Source organism: Amblyomma americanum, chromosome 1 (genome assembly GCF_052857255.1).
Source record: "Amblyomma americanum isolate KBUSLIRL-KWMA chromosome 1, ASM5285725v1, whole genome shotgun sequence".
Taxonomy (NCBI): Eukaryota; Metazoa; Arthropoda; class Arachnida; order Ixodida; family Ixodidae; genus Amblyomma; species Amblyomma americanum.
Genome location: NC_135497.1, coordinates 316,574,566 through 316,587,572, shown reverse-complemented (window position 1 = coordinate 316,587,572; position 13,007 = coordinate 316,574,566). Strand labels below are relative to the sequence as shown.

Here is a 13,007-nt window from a genome sequence, read left to right as displayed (position 1 = left end):
TCCCCTGTTCAACCATTCTTGAGTTGAGAAGTTGTAGTCATTTTGTTTACACACACATAGAGGCAATCAATCCTGCTGGAAGGACATATATGCAAATGCAGTTTGTGGCACACGTACCTGCATGTACTTCAAGACGCACAGGAAAAAATGTTAAAATTTGTTTTATTCGCAAAACATCACAGGTGCCTGACTAGAGCCGACAAAAGTGAAAATTAAAAAAATAAACTAATTAACAGTTGTATGTTGCAGCAGGTGAATGTTGCTGCCGGCCCATTGCAGTAGAACCCCGTTGTTACGTTACTCACTGCTGCATTTTTCGGGCTTTTACGTTTTTCTTTCCCGGTCCGGTGAAAAACGTATGAACGGGGTTCCATGTAATAAGGCGTGTCAGGTAGGGTAGGAGGCTATTTTTCACATGGTCCGCTCTGGCGTTGCTGGGGCCGGCCTTATTGTTGAGGCGAGCCGGGTATCTCGCCAGGCTAATCTTGATGGGGCCTGCACTGGAATCCGGAAACTTCCTGCATGTAAAGCCTGGAAACAAATATAGCAAATTAATGTTGAACATGTAAAAAAATGTGCAAAAGCACTTGACGTGTGGTATCACTCTCACATTTCTGCAACATTCATATATGCCTTTGCCAAATCTACTCGTCCTTTCCTTAAGTACAGTAACTCTAGTTTGCTCCATAAAACTATAAGCAAAGATATAATGAATCCAGTCATATCCCTCTCAACTGTGCAAAGTGAAGCTATTGCTAATAAGTGCAGATATAAATGTTACCTCAGGCAGTCTTAATTGATATGTGTCACAATAATGGTAGCAGTATTTTTGTATGCGTACATGCACTCTGCAATTTCAAGGCATTCAGCAGCTGCTTTGTTTCAGCATGCATGACATTTCTCATCCTTTCGTATTCTTTTCTCTTTTTACATACCATTTGGTTTGCGGGAGTTTAACGTCCCAAAGCGAGACAGGCTATGAGAGACGCCGCAGTGAAGGAATCCGGAAATTTCGACCACCTGAAGTTGTTTAATGTGCATTGACATCGCACTGTTCATGTGCACGGGCCTTTAGAATTTCGTCTCCATCGAAATTCGACCGCTGCGTTCAGGATCAAACCAGCGTCTTTCGGGCCAGCAGCCGAGCGCCGTAACCACTCAGCCACCGCTGCGGCCCCATACCATTTGTGAGGTCTTGCTATAAGGTTTGTGTTAGGTGTGTACGAATATTAGAAAATCGGTTTGATTTGGTTTATGGGGTTTAATGTCCCAGAGGGAGTAAGGCTATGAGAGACGACGCAGTGAAGGTATCCGGAAATTTCGACCACCTGGGGTTTTTTAAAATGCACTGACATCACACAGTACACGGGCGTCAAGAATTTTAGCTCCATCAAAATTAGACCGCCACAGCCAGGATCGAGCCCGCGTCTTTCGTATCAGCAGCCGACCACCATAACCACTGAGCCATTGCCGTGGACCTATGAGAAAATCTCGAACGAGTCAAATAGTGTGTTTTAGAAATTATTCGAACCGAATCGTATTGGTTATGAACTTTTGAACACTTATCGAACAATTGGCATAATGTTCAAATAAGGCTAGGCATGGTATATTTCTTCGATGACTGTTCTTTCAAAGAACAGGGCCCACTCTGGTGCTGCATGCCATCCTGCGATCATCAATACCTGCACAATGAAGGGTGCAGTGTCACTACATGGTCGCTTCGTGCGGCAGCAGTCGTAATATTCATAGATGGCCTCCAAGACGCGACAACGCAGCAAGGCTTCGGCAACTTCAGCAGCCATGGAGGCCATGGCTCATATATGTTTTCGCCCATCTCATGCCCTTAGCTGTGGCTCTAGTTGATTCTCTATCGTTTCCAATAAGAAAATAATTTCTGTACATCCATAACTTGATGTTCACACAGTTAACATTATGAATTCGTGTTGCGGCCCCTTAGTGGCGATCATTGTTGCGTAATTTAACAGCTATAGCTTTAACTCCGTTAGTTAGCATCGTACTGCAGCGCCGCCACTATCACATCAATGTTTAACACTATTCTTCCGTTTTGTACGATTATTTGCAACAGTAGCAAATATTGGCACAAATATTCTATTCGCATTCAACTCAGTACACCAGTTACACTACTCATGTTCAATTAAAGAAGTACTATCCGTACACCTCTAGTTTGCATTCCCGTCTTGTTTGCAAAAAAATCTCAAGCGCTTTCTACCTACGACACTGAATTTTTTTACTCTCAGCAATAGGAGTTCTAAATTCTAAATGAGCAGTTTGGATTTGTAGAAAGTATTTTAGATGGCTAGCTACATAAAGATATGTCTAAAAAAGGACACTTACCAATTACTGCCTAGACGTTCTCTTGGTCCAGAGCCCCGCGTTTTGAGTGTGTACATGTGTTCTGCTGCCCGAAAATAGAGCTGTCCTGCAGCTCCTCAGGCGAAAACAGATGGCACAGCAGTGCACAGGCATACTTCCCTGGCCCACTGTTCGACTGATTGAACAGCTATAGCACCGATTTGTCAACCAGCACACCACCACCAATATAAACCTGAAAAGACAAAGTACGTTACACCTTTGTAACAAAAGCATTCAGAAGACAGCAAAGAGAAGAGAACAAAGTTTTATAGAAGGCCTTGTTTTACAGTGACCACACAAACTGCTACCTAACGAAACATGCTCCTGCTTTGGGATAGTGCCATAAGAGACAGTATAATTGATTTATTTATTAAAAATACTGCTAGTCACGAGACCGTAGGAGGTGAGCAATCAGTACAATACAAAGTTCAAAACAATAACAAGAAATTACTTCCTGCGGATCAACAGACAGGGAAATTTGAAAATAAATGTTATATAACTACCAGTATTGGAAGCACAAGAAACATACACTCGCCAAAGAAAAAATATTTAACACATGACGTTTCCAGACCCGTACGAGTCCCTTGTTCACAATGAGGATGGGCGGAACAGGCCGCTACTTATAAGCCGACTTGACTGCACAGTGAGTGGGCGTAGATATCGGGGAGATCCCTCGTCCTGTTGATAGTATTCTTGGTCGTCTGTATGTAAAATGATTCGAGAAGTAATCGTGAAGATAAAGGTTTCTTCGTGTCCAAGATTGTGGCGTTTTCCCAGTCAATGGAGTGCTGCATCATTTGGGCATGCACTGCAAGTGCATTGGGGGAAGAGCGACCTTTCTTGGCGTCATTTTTGTGTTCCCTTATTCTTCTTTTAAAATCGCCTGACTCGCCAATGTATGAAGCATCGCAATCCTTGCAGGAGATCTTGTATACAACGCAGGGGTAACATGTGCACTCTAGGCGGTCCTTCACGTAACACAGCTGCTGTTTCAGTTTGCTGGACGGTACGTGCGCAAATAGAACGCCACATTTGGCAAATATTGGCGCCAGAGCCTCAATTGTACCCCGGGAATACGGGACAGTCGCGCGTTTCTGTTGCCCAACAAACTGGGGCTGAGCAGGTTCCTTACAGCGGCGTTCTGGATTGTTTAGCATCTGACGGGGGTTCCATTGTGAACTGATGAAGAAGCAGCCACCGGAAGTATTGCTTTTCTCGATGTTCTCGTTCTCCGCACTCCCGATGGGCTCGCCACTACCGTATACTGAAAGCCCACACATACCGGCAAGTACCTCGATTTTAAATCTGCCCATCCCATAGGCCACAAACGCTCCGTCGCGTCCGCTCTGTTCAAGCGAGCTGGACGTCTATGTTCTGGCCCTGGCCTTCTCTCTTCCGAGCAGCAGAAAGTTCGCGTCGACCTTAAAAATAATGGCTACCCCCGTCAGATGCTAAACAATCAAGAACGCCGCTGTAAGGAACCTGCTCAGCCCCAGTTTGTTGGGCAACAGAAACGCGTGACTGTCCTGTATTCCCGGGGTACAAGTGAGGCTCTGGCGCGAATATTTGCCAAATAATGCGTTCGAATTGCGCACGTACCATCCAGCAAGCTGAAACAGCAGCTGTGTCACGTAAAGGACCGCCAAGAGCGCGCATGTTACCCCAGCGTTGTATACAAGATCCCCTGCAAGGATTGCGATGCTTCATACATTGGCGAGTCAGGCGATTTTAAAAGAAGAATAAGGGAACACAAGAATGACGTCAAGAAAAGTCGCACTTCCTCCAACGCACTTGCAGAGCATGCCCAAATGATGCAGCACTCCATTGACTGGGAGAACAACAATTTTGGACACGAAGAAACCTTTATCTTCACGATTACTTCTCGAATCATTTTACATACAGACGACCAAGAATGCTATCAACAGGACGAGAGGGAATCTCCCCGATATCTGCGCCCACTCACTTATAAGTAGCGGCCCATTCCGCCCATCCTCATTGTGAACAAGGGACCCGTACGGGTCTCGAAACGTCATGTGTTAAATATTTTTTCTTAAGCGAGTGTATGTTTCTTGTGCTTCCAATATGCTTCCTCCTGGCCAGACAGGATTCTGTCGAACCCTTGATTATAACGAAAACAGTAGGCAGGTCATCAAAGAATGCCTTAACAATTCATAACAGCAGAAAAGAAGAAAACAAGTAGAGCAGTGGTCATCCTTGCTAGTAAGCATGTTAGAAAAAGAAGGTAACAGGTCACAATGGTCAACAAAACCATCTGTAAAATTAATATATCAAGGAATGGCAATAAGTAATGGCGGCGCAGTCATCTGGTAGAATGTAGGACATGTCCACTTAACTCATTTTTGTTGGATTCTAATTTTGAGGTTAAGGGAGATAGTGTTAGTGAGCACACTAGTAATCAATGAATTGAGCTAATTCCTTTCGCTTATGGTTAAAGGTAAGAAGGAATGCTTGAGAATGTTGGTTTGACGAGATTATTCAGTCAGCGGATGCGTGCGCATGCTTGTGCCGGGATTAATAATAATAATAATAATTGGTTTTTTGGGGGGAAAGGAAATGGCGCAGTATCTGTCTCATATATCGTTGGACACCTGAACCGCGCCGTAAGGGAAGGGATAAAGAAGGGAGTGAAAGAAGAAAGGAAGAAGAGGTGCCGTAATGGAGGGCTCCGGAATAATTTCGACCACCTGGGGATCTTTAACGTGCACTGACATTGCACAGCACATGGGCGCCTTAGCGTTTTTCCAGGATTGTAGTAATTATCAGAAGGGTGCATATTTAGACACGTTTACACTATAGCTGTTGTGTAATAATTTGGCATAAAACTACAGGCGAGATTCTTTTGCCTTAGGTGATAGTGATGGAAGGCCAAACGAAGCGGTAATATAAGCAGGGGAGTCAGAGGGGTCGTATTTGTTATGAATGAACCTTACAGCTTTCGTTGCGCTCTCTTAAGCCGAGTGACGTCAGTGATTGATTTCGGGAACCAAAGAGTGCTTGCATATTGTAAAATCAGTCTTACAAGGGTAGTGTAGGCAAAACAGCTTGGTATTTTGAGGGGCTAAACGTAAGCATCTTCTAAGCAAGGGCAGCTTTCGAAATGCGGCGGAATATAAACATGACCCAAAATATAAATAATCCAAATATCAAAAACACAAAAATAGCCAAACGTGATAAACTGGTCATCACAAAAGCCTAACTTGCATCCAGCGATTATGCAACAAGATAGAAAAACGAATTTAGGAGCACCTTTCGAGGTAAAAGTAGCCCAAGAACAACAACGTACAAATGAAATGAGACAGTCGTAGCACTGAGCTCCCACTTAAAGGCGTATGGCGAGAAAAAAAATGAGCGCTCAAAGCGAGACATGACGTGACCTCAAAACCAATTTACCAACAAAAAAAAACTCGCCGCGGTGGCTCAATGGTTAAGATGCTCGTCTACTTACCCGTAGTACCCAGGTTCGAACCCGAACTTGGCGGCTGCGTTTCGATGGAGGCGAGATGCAAAGGTTGTGCGATGTGCTGTGTGCTGTGCGATGTCAGTGCACATTAAAGATCCCTATGTGGTGGAAATTATTTCCGAGCCCTCCACTACGGCACCTCTTTCTGCCTTTCTTCTTTCCGTCCCTCGTTTATCCCTTCCCTTACGGCGCAGTTCAATACACGGGGGAAGTAAATTAATGGAGTGGCCTTCAGAACAAAACATAATAGAGCCAAGCAAGACTAGGCAGTAAAGCGTGGCGCAAGTACCCCTGCGACCTGATGCTTCAAAAATGGTATGTATTTTGCAAGCCAAGTTCAATGCTTTTTACTACTACGCCGTTGGTCCCTACGCCCACTGCTGCTAGGAGCATGAAAAAAGGGGTAATGTTAGGTGTGTCTTTTTCCGGTTTGCTTTCCTAATTTTGGTCTTTTCTATTTCTAAGTATGTGGAATATAAGCCATATATTTTGGCGAACTGATAATGTAAACAGCTGAGAGTGCAGCATGCGCCAATATCTTATATGTTTCTTTCAAGCTTTGTTTAACTATGATATCAGGATGCCGAAAGGCTGAGTAAAACAGATCACTGCAAGCTCCTAATTACCTTTAAATGTATTTTAGCAAGTATATTCACTGAACTTCCACAGTGTCATCACGAAGCAAGCGAAATGGCGAAACAAACACCAAAACTCACCAAGAACGTTTTGTGGTGTTGGTGGTGGTAGTGGTTTTATTAAAATAATAGTAAAAAGGAAGGAAAAGATTTTTGCTAGCGCCGGCATCTGCCATCGATACTGAAGCACCGGAGCTTGGGCAGCGGAAATAAAGGACAGCAGGCAGAATGGAGAAATCAAATGAAAGAGGTGAGGGGACAGGAATAGAGGATAGGGGGAGAAGTAATATGTACAAACTATTTACACAATAAGAAATGTGTCCAGGTTGTACATTCACAATTTTTCATTTAGCACTTTTTGCTTTTTTGTGCACAGGCTATAATTGCACTGATTCTGAAGTACTTTGCCGCACACGGTGCTTATTTTGCACTGAGATTTAATAATAATAATAATAATAATAATAATAATAATAATAATTGGTTTTTTGGGGAATGGAAATGGCGCAGTATCTGTCTCGTATGTCGTTGGACACCTCAACCACGCCGTAAGGGAAGGGATAAAGAAGGGAGTGAAAGAAGAAAGGAAGAAAGTGGTGCCGTAGTGGAGGGCTCCGGAATAATTTCGACCTCCTGGGGATAAAAGAATTCTCCTCATGCTGTAATATTACCTTTAAATGCTGCCCTGTAGCCCATTTCTTCATTCTGCTTTTTTTTTAAAGCCTGGCTGCATTGAAGGGGGTCTCTAGGCACTCAAGAACAGCTGGCGAGAGAAATAGAAAGTAAGAGAGAAAGTGGCTTTGCTGAGGACATGCTGGTGTGCTCGTTGCTGCTGTGTAGCCTTGGAACTGAGCGACCAGCTCTGGATTCACTTGGGGTGTGAGGGTGCGGGTTTTCCTTTTCCTTCCTACCTTTGAGTTGTGTTGTCAACTTTGCATTTTTACTGCATCTTGGCTTTAAGAAAACGTGTTAATGATTCTTGCTAAAAATCACCGCGAAATTTTATAAATGACTGTAGAAATGTTCCGACCACCGCTAACAAAAAACAATTGGCTGTTTTTTCCGGATTCATACACTCCCTACACTCTAGTATGAGAACCCGCCGCGGTGGCTCAGTAGTTACGGCGCTCGGCTGCTAAACCTAAAGACGTGGGTTCGATCCTGGCCGTAGCGGCGGAATTTCGATGAAGACGAAATTCTAGAGGCCCGTGTGCTGTGCGATTTCAGTGCATGTTAAAGAACCCCAGGTGGTCGAAATTTCCGTAGCCCTTCACTACGGCGTCCCTCATAGCCTGAGTCGCTTTGGGACGTTAAAACCTAATAAAACAAATCATTCTAGTACGAGGGGCTCAAATTCCTCGTTAGTATTAGTAGGGGCTCCGAGGCCATCCGAGACCCCTCTGAATTAAGCACTGCTTCATAATGAACATGAAAGTGGCACTATCTGATATTGACCTATTGAGAAGAGACGCGCATGTTATTTTGAATACGGGAATGCCCATACATGCCGTCAGCATTCTGGTTCGAAGGAGACATTGCAACACACTGATCTCAACACAGCGGTGAAAAGACAGATTTTAGAAAACTCAATACATACTTGTGCTCTGCAATGTACGCTGAACGGGCACAGTCAGGAACAGCCCCAAATCTGGACAGTGAAACATCCTCTTCGGCGAAGCTCTTTTAGGGCCTCTTCATACTGAACAGCAGGCACTTCACCTGCATACCATCGTTATTTCCAGCTGTGTATTCTTGCATCTGCAATGCCTGGCACTTCTTGGTAATAATTTGTATTGCTTGCATTTCACACAACCACAAGAAAATGTTTAAACAGCCAAACTTTAAATACATAACGGCACTTGCTCATACTAGTTTTTATGATCAGCTCTGCACTCTTTAGGTTATTCATAACCACTTAATATGAAAGTGCTTTAAAGAACCCCTTTTCTAGGGCTGCTTCTTCGTCAACATTTAGCAGTGATTTTTATTCACGGCCGCCTGCAACTAACTGAACTTTACAGCTGCAGGCACCGTTACAAATATTGGACTGGTTATCGAGCAGCCAGCTTCCTTGTTGGGGTATCGCTACGACGCATCGCTGAATTCACTCTCTTGCATGCCTTGACGCGTCACCAACCTTGCACACTGAGCTTGACATCTGGTGTAATCGGTTCTTAGAGGTGTGTTAAAACCTTAAGACGCCACATCAAATCACAATAAAGACGCACATACGCGTAGCGAATAATACAAAGATAAACAGACCGAGCGGAAGTCCGCAACGGGCCGATAGTGGCGTCAAAAACACGCGTGCAAGCAGCGCACAATCTCGTCGAATTATGAACAGCAAGCCGGGCAACTACCTTAACGAAAGCCAAAACATAGTCACACGGTTCGCTGGGCCAGCGCCTTGCAGGGCGATATCCAGTTGCCACATTTAGATTAATTACGGACTCATACGCGTGCACCTGGCATTTAGGAAGCGCATCTATGCACTCATCACGGCGTTCGCTTCACAAAGCATACACTACGAACACTGACAGGTCAGCATGTTGATGATTCGATGTGGAAGGCACTTTGCTGCCGCGGAAACAACCAGGGAACGACGCGCAATGCCGAAGGGAAACGAACAGGACAGAGCGGTAGAGTACCCATCTCACGAAACCCTACCGGACTCGCCTTTGTGCTCGCTCGTTTATTTTTGCGGTCGCAAATCGCGCGTATTCCTGCGCTACACTATGGGTCTCATCTGGAAACGAAGACTTGACGGCTTGCAGTAACCGCTTTCTTCTCTTGCTTCGCGGCAAGAAAAAAGCTGCAGCGGCTTCCACGGTTGAAGTTGAACGTGTTGTCAAAATGAAACAGCTCCATGCTTTTCGGCGGGGTCACTTTTTGGCAAAGTACGCGAACGGTTGCATGCATTGCTGACACGCGGCGCGAGCTACCATAAGCAGGAAGTCCAAACGCAAGTTTGAAGCAACAAGTTTGAAATCAAAAACACAAACAACGTCCACACAACAGCAGCACGGACCACGGCAAGGCGCGGCGTAATACCTAGCCGGATATCACGCCGGGATGCCGGATGTCACGGAGGGAGTGTCTGCATCCTGCCACGTGACCTGGCAGACAGCGCGCTGGATTTGAAGGGCGTTATGAAGCACGCTAGGCGTTGGCGCATGGCTATTAGCGTTGCGCGTCTCACGACAAATAATTACTGCGAACTGTTTCAAAATTGCAGTTAGACTAAGGCGCTTCGCGCCACAGTGTCGTCTAATGACCATAATCAGACCCTCAAAGGCACTCGAGGTGGCATTAACGTGGCGTTTTCATTCGTAAGATTTCCTACAGAGACTGTGTAAACCGCCGTTGTATTAGACATAATTATTTTGATATAATGCAATTATTATTTTGTGGTGTGCAGAAATTGTTTACATATCTATTTTATAATTATGCTGAGCTGCTCATGATCCAAACAGAGCGAATAAATTTGCTTCTGTGGCCAGTGTTGCATGCTCAAGAACAACCATCTCTCTGATGTACACATTACCACACACCAGCGCTCTGATGTGCACTTTAGTCTGGTGTGCACACTAGAACACACCAACCCACCCTGGAGTGCACATCACAGCACACTAACACACTAAGACGTGTACACCAGCACACACCAAACCAGTGTGGTATTTAATTTCTATATTATACATGTCTATTTTTTTGCAATATAGGCATGTGTAATTAGTTGGGCAATTAGTTGGGCATGAGTTGGACACTTATTTTTTTCGTTCTATTTGTGCTCTAGTATGGCTGTCCCTGTAACCTTTGCTATCTACATTCACCTCTAGCAGTGAACAATTATCTGTTAATTTTTAAATCTTTCTTTACCATTTTGATCATGTGGCAGCAACACTTACTTTTTTCCATGTGATGCATAGATCTTTGTATTTGAACAGCACTGACCAGAGGCCAGAAGTGACTCGTATCGTCATCTTCTGCCACAGAATCTTCTTCCAACTCTTATATTTCCAATATTTCAAATAAAGATTGTTGGTGGACTTCCAAAAAATTTCAATCTGTCATTATGTCTTACTTGGCTAGAAGACAGTTCTGCATAATGCAGCGACTAAGACAAAGCTGCGGGCACAAAAGATATATAGCTTTTAAAGATATCGCCTGTAATTTACATCTGGCATTTTTAAATGTGCAAGGATCTTCTTTTGGTTTTTGTGATATGACTGAGTGTCTTACTTTGGACCTATGAACAAAAGAACATTGAATTATGCATTAAAGCTAACAGAATGGCATGATCAAGGACAGATTTATGGAAATCGCCTAACTAAATGTAACACTTCCATGGGGCTCTTTTATACATGACGCATGATCACACCTCATCCTTTTCAAGAATCAGCAAAATACTGATAGTCTTTCCCAAGAGAAAAGAACAGGCCTGTTTCAGCCTACTTGAGTGCTAATAAAAGGTTTTTATATATTTAGGCATTGCTCCTTGAATACCTAATTTAAATATATATTCGGCTTAGTTTACCCACAGTATGCTTATGTAATTCAAAGCGTGTTTAAAAACACAGCTTTTACTAGGTGAATATAAATCTTGTGGAACCTCACTGATTTTTGTTAGCAGAATCGACAGTGTTGATAAAGCTGAGTACAAACTTTGTTGACAGCTGCCGAATGCAGTCAACAGCATCGATAGTGTTGACAAGGTTAAGCATAAATTTTGTTGAGGCCCGTTGAATGCAGTCAACTGCATCAACTTTGTTGACAAAGTATGTATAAAATTTATTGACAACCGTTGATTGCCGTCAATGGCACTGACAGTGTTGGCTAAGTTTAATATAAATTTCATTGCCTGCTGTTTACTGTAGTCGACAAGCATTCCGTTTTTGTTGACTAGTTGTTGATTCCATTAGATGTTAACAGTTCGTCAATGGAATGGCAATGCTGATTTTTGTTAGCGCCTTGCTGTTAGGGGGCCCCGTAAATGAAACTCTTTTTCTTCCTATTTTATTGTTTGCTGTTGCTTTGCTCAACAAGTTAACGGCGCGTGCTCACTGCGGGAGATTTATCAAGACACAGGCAGCTACTGAAAGGTGCCCAAAAACGGTTTAAGGTTTAAAAAACTGCAGATTCAGTGTTTAAATTAACAAAAAATTGGAAACTGGCAGAGTGGTGACTAAAGATAGGAACTAGGCTATACGGGCACTGTTTGAGATGTTTTAATTACAGGTGGATTTTGAATATCAATAGCAAGAAGGTGGAATTTAGGAAGATTTCTGGATGGCAGCCGTTTCGTGCCTTAAAGGAAACTTTGAACGGCGAAGAGCACATTCCTGTTACTATGTCCTAGGGTAGAAGTACCAAGAGACAGAACAACCGTAGAAGACAAACTTACACCTAGCTGACGTAACGGGTGTTCTCACTCCGTCTTCCCGACTTCACACCCATTCATTTGTTAGAATTTTCTTCAGCTGCCCTGGCTTAAATTTTCGCAGGTTAAAAAGCTCTTTTTCTTCTGCCACAATTATGACGGATTCATTATCCCTCTGTTTCTCTCTAACAGCGTGTACAGAGTAAAAGGTTTGCCGGTGGTGTTGTTCCGGTGATTTCCAGAAACTGGATGCACCGCTTGAAGGCTTCTCGATGATATGACTTGCAGGCGAAGGGATTTAGTGAGAAACGAACTTTTATACAGGCTATTTACAGATGTGTAGACACAAAAGTCAGTATACGGCCACAACTATCCGCGGCCGGCCTAGCCGACCGCCTGCACAGAGGCGAGGGACACCGCGTCCCAACAGTCAAACTGGCGCGCCTTGCACCAGCTCTCAACGGTCACTCCCTCCGCACTCGGCCAGACCGAGCGCCTGCCAGCTAGGAGTAGCTAGCGACAAAAGCACACTGGCGCGGCTCCCTTCGCGGGTACACCCCGAAGATGCCCACGCCCCTTTCCACACGTAAAAATAATCTGCTAACTGCGGCTCATCAGTTTTGACGAATAGGAAAGCTCAGAACTGATGTCAGCGTTTTCCCATACCCCCGAGTTCCTCCCTAGGTGGTCTCGCAATCCTTCGCAAAGGGGACAGGGGTCCAAGGTCAAGCCCGGCAGATAGCCCCGCCGTCCGGATCGGCGAAGGAAACCGCAAGGACGAATGGGGAAACTAACCAAAAAGACATGAGTCCCCTTCTAATGGCGTGCCCCAAAGCAAAACAAAATAAAACAAAACCGGAGCGCAACCTAGGTCACTGCCCTCTCGCAGAATATTCGCAACACATGTACAAAAAGATGCGACAGCGCGCCGAACCCTACATACAGAGTCACAGGCACTCCGCTTACCCCGCATTTTCGGTACAACCTCATGCGTGCCCATTACGGTTGGTTTGGGTGCCTGGGCTCACTGCAATTCATTTAAATGAGGTGGCAGATACACTGGCGAAGGTATCTCTTCATGGCCCAGTCATGATCCTTCTTCCGCCCTGCGCATATATTACAGCGGCCAGATTCCGCAGGTATC

General features: G+C 44.4%; 1 long non-coding RNA gene across 1 annotated transcript; it reads right to left on the bottom strand.

Annotated features, from left to right (window-relative positions):
* Nucleotides 1–271: 271 nt before the first annotated feature.
* Nucleotides 272–8,566, bottom strand: LOC144098783 (uncharacterized). Its single transcript, XR_013307245.1, has 3 exons — nucleotides 8,084–8,566; nucleotides 2,356–2,566; nucleotides 272–531 (listed from the first exon to the last, which is right to left on the bottom strand). It is a non-coding gene; the product is annotated as an uncharacterized LOC144098783 (long non-coding RNA).
* Between the last annotated feature and the right edge of the window lie 4,441 nt (nucleotides 8,567–13,007).